Genomic DNA, 10896 nt, shown 5'->3' with positions numbered 1-10896 from the left:
ACTTTAGATTTAATGTTATTGTTTATTTAATGTTAATTTTTTTTTTATTGAAGTAATATTTTTTTTTTTTGTTAATTTTTTATTTACAGAATTAAAATCATATTAGGAATTTTTTTTTTACAAAAATTTTAGTTTTTTACAAAGACAAAACTTAGAGATCAAATAAAAATAGTAATGTTCCAACTTTTGGTCTGTACTAGTATATATATATATATATATATATATATATATATATAGTATATGATATATATTATAAGCATATTAACATTTACACATTTGGCAGACACTAACACAAATCTATACAAGCAAAAAAAAAAAAAAAAAAAATTCTAACATTTTGAAATGCCTTACTTCCAAATGCATTTTAATCCTTATTTTAACCATAGTATGCGGTAATAGACAGCTGTTATTTTTTTTTACATTCCTTAAGAAATGATTTGGTATTTAAATTTTTCTTGTTCAAAAATATGCTTGAGAATGTCCTACTATGATACCAAAGTGGGCAGCGTGTTCTGTGAAACTCATTTTAAAGGGAAGTGCAGTGCGTGAGAATGTGCTGCAGTACATTCAAGTGAGTTTCATGCAACAATGATTTATGATTTATACAAATCCCACAACATTCTGTTATTTTGCTAGAGTTCACCTAAAATTCTTTGCATGCTTGTCTATGTGTGAGTGTCTATGAACAGCATGTACAACCAGACATGGCCAAATCAGCCTCTAGAGAGTCAGCCACTCCACACCTGTTCTGACCAGCTCACACACACAACTGCTAAGTCTATTCTCTGAGCTTGAGATCTTCTCTGTCCCGTCCTTCCATCAAACCATGACTCCCTGCAGAATTCAGTCCATCTGTTATGTCACGCTGACCTCTCTGCTCCAGTTTATCTCTCTCCTAAAGTTTCTTTCTCTGATCTACTCTCTTTGATACCGCCTTTCTTGTGCCGCCATCGTCCTCAGCACCTTTGCGATTTATCTTGCATCAAATGTATTATCACACATACCTACTCATCTCATTTCCCCACTATTTGTAATTTTTATTTCGCATCCTTCTCCTTAGTTTGGTCCCTTTCTGAGTCTTCTGGTAGGTCATTTTTTTATTGGGGCAATCAGGACTATTGCATAACTGTACAGGACAGATGGACAGGTCATGTATTATTAGTGTCAGACACAGTCATAAAGTAGGTTTTAATAGGCTACTGTTGCCTGATCCAAAGTAATTTGATATCGGGTGCAGAAGACATTGTCGAGAGACTTATGAGTGACAGACTTATTGTGTGAGGAGATGGATGAAACAGGATTTGAACAAGAGATGTAAGAAGATTGCAGGGTGTGGTTTACCAAGTTCTTAGCAGGTTGTGCATCGCGACTCATGGTAATTCTTAAAATTCTGTTATCATAGCTGGCGTATTGCATCATCTATTTTTTGTGTGTATCGACCTAACCTTAGCAGTTCATATCTTCTGGTTCCTCCAAGAAAGAGAAGTTACACAAGCGTCACAATTCTTATTATTAGTGCTTAGGGTTAAAGGTTTAGAATGAACCACCCATTCTAAGCATTACACTTTGGTGCGTAATATGCATCATTTGACCTAAAATAGTGAAGCTTAGCTGATAAATCATATATGTAGACAAAATATCATATCGTAACCAACCAGACAGCAATGTGGTATTCTGAAGTTTAGAACACCTGTGCAAACACTTCAGCAAAACTCTAGCAACCACATGGCAATATGTTAAAACTACCTAAAAACACCTTAGTCACTGCATAACAACACTGTTGTGTACATTGTAGTCAGAACAATTTAGCAACCACCCAAGACACCCTGGCAACCACACAACAATGAGCTAAAAATAAAGCTTGTTGATTTTAGATTTCATATTTCCAAATGTGCTGAAAACACTGAAAATCTCAGTAATCAATTTTTGTTGCATCTTGTGAAAAATTTGATGCATTTCTCTATCCTAGAAAATGATGCAACAGATTACATAGGCTAGATAACAAAAGATTACACAGCAGTCTCTAATGGTATTGAAATTGTGGCACTTCCTGTCCAACCTGGACTTAGACTGATATACTGCCTTTCATTTGCAAATATTTATGATAATTTCTTTTCAAACATGCACATGTAAATGACAGGAAAATGTGGGGCACTGTGTGATCAAAATAACATGCAGTGCTGACAGGGGCTTAATTATTCTCAAGCACACAAGCATATTATACTTCAAAGGTGTTGGATGAATTCTGATTCTGAACACATTTTTGTGTTGTATTTCCTGTTTGTGTGCCAGAGTTTATGCACATCTCCCTGTGAACGTATGCACGGTTAGCAGAGTTGGGATTTTGTATTTTTCCACTGTGCCCGCTGCAGCCCACAGACACTCAGCATTTGGTCTCAGGTGTACCGTGCCTGCTGGGACCCAGCCAATCAGAACATCAGCACCCTTCCTCAAAAACAATCAACAGCCAATCAGAACATCCACACTCTCAAACAGCTACTTGGCTGCAGTACAAGAAGGCCTCATATCACCCTCTCAAAATAATCCATCACATCACTGATACCTCCCTCACACATCCACACTTACATGAGGGGAAAGACAGTGACAAGTTTGGTTTAATGTAAGACTGAATTGTTATTAATAAAAAATTATAAGTAAAAATAATATTAAAATAATATTAATATATTAATAACTTTGTATTATTAATAGTATTATTAAAAATATTAATAAATCTGATTCTTTTGAATCACTGAAGTACTAGTGGCATTTTATGTCTTTTTGTTGTTGTTGTTGTTGTTGTTGTTTTTTGTAATTAAAAAAGTAATATTTACTTAAAATGTAAAGCCTAAATTCTGTTGTTGTTGTTTTCTATTCATTTATTGTGTTTTTATATATATATATATATATATATATATATATATATATATATATATTATATATCTATATATATATATATATATATATACACTCAAAAAAATGATTTTTTTCAGTTTTGTTCACTTTACCTGAACAATTCATGTTGAATTAATGCCCATTTTGGCTATTTTTCATTTCAACATGATTGTGTCATGTTAAAACTGACTTAAAACTGCACTCGTGGTTTAACATAAGTTTTCATTTTGAAAGAACATGTTTCAATCAAGTACCCGTCAAAATAAGTTTAATAATAACACTTCCCATCATGCTTTGCACATGACTGAATATGGGGAAAGGAAATGGTGAAATGAAGTGTTATTTTATGCAGTTTTTAGTAAATGTGATAATAAGGAGACTTTTTTCATGTATAATGCTCTATTATGTGGGCATTTTAAAGACTTTATATTGGTGTATTTTGTGCGCGAGTTACCATTGTGGTGAGTGTGGAGCTTGTGTTGGGTTGAGGACCTGGTTAAAAGAAAGTCTAAAATACTTAATAAAAAAAAAAAAGCAACTTTAATGAGAAACATCCTTAAACTGCAAACAACTAACATCATGTGTAAAAGAAAAGTATATCTTACTTGCTAATGTTTTTTATAACACTTTGGCTAAACTTGCATGGACAGTGGTTCTACATGATGTAAAATATTATCTCTACTCAGATATTTCATGTAGGATGAACTAAAGCAAACCGAGTAAAACTCAACTTAACTAAAAATGAGACATGTCCTTATACGTTTGATTTATTCAAGTCCAAATAACACTGGTACAAACATGTGGAACCACTGTCCATGAAAGAATCATGTTCAGCCAAAGAGTCAATTTTTTTGAGTGTACACACACACACACACACACACACACACACACACATACAGCACATTAACATTATGTCAGGGGAATGTTTTTAAATTTTAATGATGGAAAATCATACCTCTACTGTTGTCTTCTTTTTAAAGAAATTCAGAAGATGGTGGTTTTACTGAGGGGATGCTTTTTGTCATTTTTTTTTCAACAAGGGAAATGCCATCGCCTCGCATCCCCCCTCAATTCGAGCCCTGGCTATAATTACAAAATTCTGTTAATTTATGCAGTACATTGTGGCTTGTAATCTGAAGCGTTACCCGTGCAGTTTGTCAAAGTACAGTTTTAATAGATGTCTGTGGCACACAGACACACTGAACCACAACTCATGAGAATATCTAAGATTCCTCAAAGGAAAGGAGTACACGGATGCAGCCTTAGGATATTTTCACAACCTAAATTAACTGTACATGCAATAAAACTCTGATAAACTGAGTAATGCATTATATCACACCCAAAACACAGTGCCAACAGTACAAACAAACATACTGTAAAGCAGGCATTCGTTTTTCCACAAAACAGGTGTGTACGTGCACCTGTAATGAGGGCAATTAAAGTATATTAACTGTAAGATTACAATGCGGTTGCTTTTGAAGCGTAAATAATTGGTGTGGCTGTTTTAATATGATCAGATTTCCATGTAAAAATTTAAAAGCTTATCTTAGGTTACAGTCTGTCTGTAAGATATCTCTTTCTAACCGCACGTGAGACTACACTTTAATTCACTCTGAGCTGACTCTGGTTTCACACTTTCACCTTTTCCCCTCCTTCTTGTTTTTCTTTAATATAGCATCACATCTGACTTTGCATTATAGGCCGCTGGCAATTGATGGCTTACCTGTTAAATATAGACGATCACATTTTACTTGTATTTTTCCATGCCACATTGCCCTTGGCTTGCTAACTAGAGGGATTTTTAACATGCTATTTTATGTAAAGCTGATTATGAAACAGTAATTATTGTGAAAAAACTCTATATATAACCAGCTTGACATGACATTTACAAATGTGTGAAAAAATAATTTAGGTGGAGTTGTAAAATATCCATCTGATGTAACAAAAACTGATGCACAAATAAAAACTGTTTCAAAACATAACAAATGACTTGGCATTGAGATATTGTGTTGATACTTGAAACATACTTTAATATCTAGAAACATACTTCAAACATCTTCTGTTAAAATGGAATTTATTTTGGTGGTTTGAAGGGTTTTAGATAGACAAACTATTAAATAAAATTATAGGCAATGAAACAGTAGACCATGTGACTTTTTTTCTTCTTTAAAACAATTTTCATTCAGAAATTGCTAGTAAATTTCACAAATTATTACAAAGATACACACTGAATTAATGATAAATTCTGAAGTAAAGACTGAAATAGTATTTCTTTTTTAAGTACTCCAATAATCTATTTTAGATTAATCTATTTTATCTAGTTTACAATGCCTCTTTCCCATACGCAAATTTAATATATTTACACATACATATATGTACATGTCATGTACATGTATATCCATCCTAAAACTTGTTAATATAAGTTGATATTATATAAGTAAATATAAAATATAGACATGTATTTTAAATGTATCACAAAAACATAAACATACAGATTTTTGTATTTGCATATATAAATAAAAAATATGCCATATTGCATGTTGACAAATATATACAGTATATATATATATATATATATATATATATTATATATCTATATATATATATATATATTTGCTATATAATATAAAAAAAAAATCATCATATATCTTCCATATGTTATTATCTGCCCAGAGAATGTACGTATATGAAAATTATATATCACCTTGTAACATATATGGCAGTCTCTCTCTTGATATTAGACAATTATGTGATATATTCACATTTATGTATGGGTCTTTTCATCGCTAGCTGTAGACTGACCTTTTGTAAAATGCATAAATAAGAAGACTTTGCCAGACTTTGCCTTAGCATGTACAGTATTTAGGTTATGGTAAGGAGGTGAGTTGCCAATCAGTAGTGCTAACAAATCTGCTCATGTTATCCCTCACGTGAGCATCAGGTGTCAATGCTCTGGAATTCACCCCCTTTTCTCCATAACTGTCACCATCCAACTCGAGACTCTCTACTTGTCTCTCTGTATCTCTCACCTTGAGTGCTAAATTCTAGTTGAGGAAACGACACCAGGTGCCTGCTTATAATCTGTCTCTCTTTATTGACATTCTCTAGATTTTGTTACAGAGGCCACAATCCACACACTTAGACATGGTATCATGGAGTACTACGAGTTTAGGTCATACTGGTAATATATACAAGTTGAGACACACTTAGAAGTCCTCGTAAAATTCCTTTAAAAATTAAAGAGTTGTATATCTTTCTTACTTCAAGACTACATCACAAGCTACATTACAAGACTGTATTTAATATCTGTATTAAATCTATCTGACACATTGCCCATTCTGTGAGAAAATAAAACATATGATATTATAAGGACATGTTTTTCATAAATTAAATAACAACCATTTTATTCAGCATATTTTATATATTTTAAATATTTTATATTCAATTAACAATCAATCATCATCCACTTGCAGGTAATAGATAGGGATTCGTGTTCATTAAACATCATAAACTAGGCAAAAAAAATCATTTATTTTAATGAATCTTTAATGTGTTTCTTGTATTTGTGATGTAGCTTATAAAAAAATAATATGTGGGTGATCACACAAGAACAAAGACAAAACATTTAATTGATTTATTTTGTATTTTTATTTTAGTCACAGTGTTTTAGAGTACAGGTATTTTTCTGAAATGTTCTGCAGGAACGTCATGCTATTATATAATACAAAACTGATCAACTCGGTCAAATGTGACACAGCAACGGGTAACCATGGAGACTAGAGAAATCTCCAAGTGTCTTAGGAATCCACTTTCCAGCTCTGTTGTAAGTACTGAAATGCACATTTTGACTACTAGAACAACCCAGTTCTTTAATATAAAGTGGACTTTCCAATGCTACATATGAATATGTATTACTAATGCTATGACTAATTTAGAATGAACTGATTCACTAAAATGAATCAGACTATCTTCTCTACATATGACTAGTTTATAATCAACTGATTCACTAAAATGAATCAGACATTCTTCTACACATGACTAGTTTACAATAAACTGATTCACTAAAATGAATCAGATTTTCTCAGTTTACAATAAACTGATTCACTAAAATGAATTGGACTTTCTTCTCTACATATGACTACTTTATAATAAACTGATTCACTAAAATGAATCAGACTTATCAACGCTACATATGATAGATGATTAATTAGAAAGATTCTATTGTGTCTATGCTGAGGTAATTATTTTTCCTATCCCCTACCCCTAACCTTACCCTCACAGAAAGCTTTTTTTTTTTTTTCATTTTTATATTTTCATTATCTAGTGCGATAAGCTTCTTCCTTAACAATTATTAAGCTGGGGACATTTGATCCCCATAATAGGCAAAACCTGACCCAGACACAAGACTGACAGCATGTTCATATCTCAGCAGGATATGCTGCTCTCCAAGGTAGGGTGGAGAGCACTCAGGAAGTTTCAAAAGCTTTGTCTTAGAGAGGATGTGTGTGTTCAGGCCAAAGACCCTTCATAAAGACATCAGGACACACTCTCACTGTATCCGGCATGTGGCTTATTTTAAATCAGCTGCTGTATGTGTCATGATTTTGCCAGCTCAGGAAGGGCTTCATATATAGACAGATGTAAGGGATATTCAGGGTTAGATGTGCTGACATTGAAGATGGATTATCTCAGAGTCATGTACGTGTGTTTATTGCACGTGATGGATTGTTTTCATAGTGTGGATGAGTGAAGTCAAAACCGCAGACAACTTTGACATCCAGGCAATCGTTTAAGATATTCTAAAGACACCAGTCAAGAAATGCTTAACATGTTTTACAAATGTTTATTAAAATTAGAAAGCCACAGAGTATTTTAAGATTATATTACCTGATTCTTCAACTATTTGTATATGCTGCTGTACACTTTTAGAGCATGTTATAGGTAATTTATTTTAAATGGTCATTTTATTATTTAATTTTCATGACCATTTGACTAGTTTTATGGCAATGTTTTTATTTTTAAATGGGGTTGTATTAGTGACAGAAAATTAAAGGTTTAGTAAACTTAATGCTATTGAAATAAATGTACAATGTAAATCTAAATAAAGCAAATAGCTGCATTCACTAGTGGTGTGTATATATGTGTGTGTGTGTGTGTGTAATTTAATTAAAATATAATCCACCTCTATTAAAAGACTGTGGAAAACCGCGCTATTATTAGGCACTGTGTGAGAATATATGTACTGTGCAGGTATTATTCAGTGTCCTGTGCAGATTTGCTCTGACCTGTCTGGTAAATAGACTTACCTTGAGGCCAACTATTTTCCATCAAGTGCAGGACATGGCTGTTTAGGGACCTTTGGCTATGGGCCTGTATTGTTGTCAGGTTTGGCAGGTCAGTTTAACTCGTACTTAGAGTATGATCTCACTGCTGAGCAGAAGTGTTTTTATATAGATCAAAATTCCTCAGGTGACTTTATGCTGCACGTTTTTCTATTGCTTTCTCTCTAACTATACCAGCTGTCCTTTATATGTTGGTTTTCTGGTATGTCATTCAACACCTTCTCATTTACCCCCAAACTAATCCATCCTTACTGCTCATCCCACTGTCATCACATGGGCAAAATCAGGAGATTTGGCTCCCCTTGGTTCCTCAAGGTCATCCTGTCTTAATTTCTTTCTCTCTCATGAACACACAAACACAAAATTTGGATTCTGTGGATGTCATATCCAGTCATTTCTCTCTAATTGCTAAAAGCGATTCAAAACACACAAGGTGAATTAATAAAACAGCTGTACTACTTTTGTATGTACTGGTGAATCCTTAGAATGCTGAAATAGATTATATAAAGTGTAATTGTGAATATTTAAATCAAGTAATTGTCCTTCTCTTCAGAGCTAACAAACCTTGTTTTCTGTGTTATTGCTTATAGCATTATTCTCAATGCATCTGACAATCAATTTTCTTGCATAAGGTCACATATTTCTGAAATATTTATGATTATTTAACACAGTGGAAATGAAAATATGTATGTCAGGACTTGACTTTAATTATTTAGAATTGATTGGATCATGAAAAGTAGTCTCTTATTACAGGTGGATGAAGAGGAAAAATAAGAGCTCTTGTAATGTCAGCTGAAAAAAAAATCCTTTCCTTTAAATTGTGATTTGCTAAAAGATTATGCAGATACATATTTTTTCTTAATAACATGCAATGAAAAATGAAGAAATTAATTGTATTAAGAAGGTAAATAGAATCAATGTGAATTTTATTTACTTGGCAAAGAATTTGCTACACATCTACACATCAGTGTTCATAACTACTTGCTAACTCGTACCCTTTGTCCTGGTTCGATGATGCCAGTCTGCACATCAATCCCAGTGTCTTTAACCATTGATAGACGCATTGAGAGATTAGCATGGCCCAAATCGCATTACTGTCTCACCTGTTTCCATTCATGAAGCCCAGTCTTTGCCTTGGCTTTGACCTCTAGTTCTTATTGGGTTACAGGGCAGACTGTGCTCCTACAGACTTCGTTTGCTGACACAATGTACCAAGTCTGGGATTGAATTAATTAAGAGGAGTTGAGTGCTGTCTTGGCATGGTCCGTGGTTTAATGCCCTTGTTAGAACTCCGACCATAAGTGCTACAGCTAACCTATCACTAATTGCAGTACCCGGTGATCTTATTCTCATTCGGGTCTCAGATTTACACTGCCAGATTTATAAGCCCAGATGCTCAGAATGTTTCATATCTCAGAATGTATTGCAACAGCAAGCAACTGCTGAAACATTTCAGATCAGTAATTAGGCTGGTGTTTCACTCTGTTGGCAGTATGAATTGGCTCCTGCCCTCGTTTTGCTACTTAACTGGAGGTCAGTGTTGTTTTAAACATTTGTAAAGACATACTGGTCTGTACAGATCTTAACAGCAGCATATCTAGTTAGCTCTGTGATAAATTATTTGTCATTTAGCAGATGCTGTTTACATAGCATAATAAAAATATCAGGCACGGGCCTTCACATGGAGCCATTTGGGGTTATGTACCCTATTTAAAGGCACAATGGTTCTCTCAGGGATCCTCAAGTTCACGGGTCTAAAAGGTCTCTGTGATCAAAGCGTCAGGGTTGTGTCACTGGACAAAACCTTTAACCGCTGGTATACTACCCCTAAATTTGCATTTGTTCCATTAATGAATAAATGAATTGTGTGGCCCTTTGACACTACCATGCTCACATTCTCATGGTAATGATGTTTTAATGTTTAAAGCTCTAAAATGCTGCTAATGCAAAAGAGATTTCAGTGAATAACTTAAATTTGTGTTCTCACTCAAAGCTATTTTAGCTTCAGAACAACATGAGGATTTTTACATTTAATAAATCTGACAGAATTTAAATTGAAATGTTTTCATTATATATATTTAAATTTAGATATTTTTAATATGTATATATATTTGTATATTTGTATATTGAATAGATCTCTGTCTCTGTCTGAAGCTCTGTAGTGTTTTTTGATGTTTTTGGATCATTTTCTACTCGTGAGTTACAGCAGGCGGGATTAGAGAGAGAGATTAAAGTCAAACCTGCTGCTTGTGGTCCAACACTACTACAAACCTCCTTCTGTAGAATACATGATACGTGCATCCATCCTCCTTCAAACTGTGTGCATTTCTCTTTCTCTAAAGAAAATCATGTAGCAGGTCATTTCATTAACTTTATGTTAAAAAAACACTGACACTGACACTGACACAATGTCATTACCACTGAACAAACATCTGTCCATATAGGCAGGTGAGACACCTTATTTCATTTCGTTGGCTGAACGACTGACACTGAAGCATACACGCAATAGTAATCCCCTATACCCTGAGGGCCACTGGTATCATGTTTCACCTGTTTATCCTCTCATTTGCCAGGTTCCTATTTGCACAGACGATATCACACTAGTGCTATAATAGCATGTTCTTTATTAAAAAATGATTGTTTTTAGTGTGCAAGCCACAGT

The sequence above is a fragment of the Cyprinus carpio genome, chromosome B6 (genome assembly GCF_018340385.1).
Source record: "Cyprinus carpio isolate SPL01 chromosome B6, ASM1834038v1, whole genome shotgun sequence".
Lineage (NCBI taxonomy): Eukaryota > Metazoa > Chordata > Actinopteri > Cypriniformes > Cyprinidae > Cyprinus > Cyprinus carpio.
Note: the sequence above shows the minus strand (reverse complement) of the source record.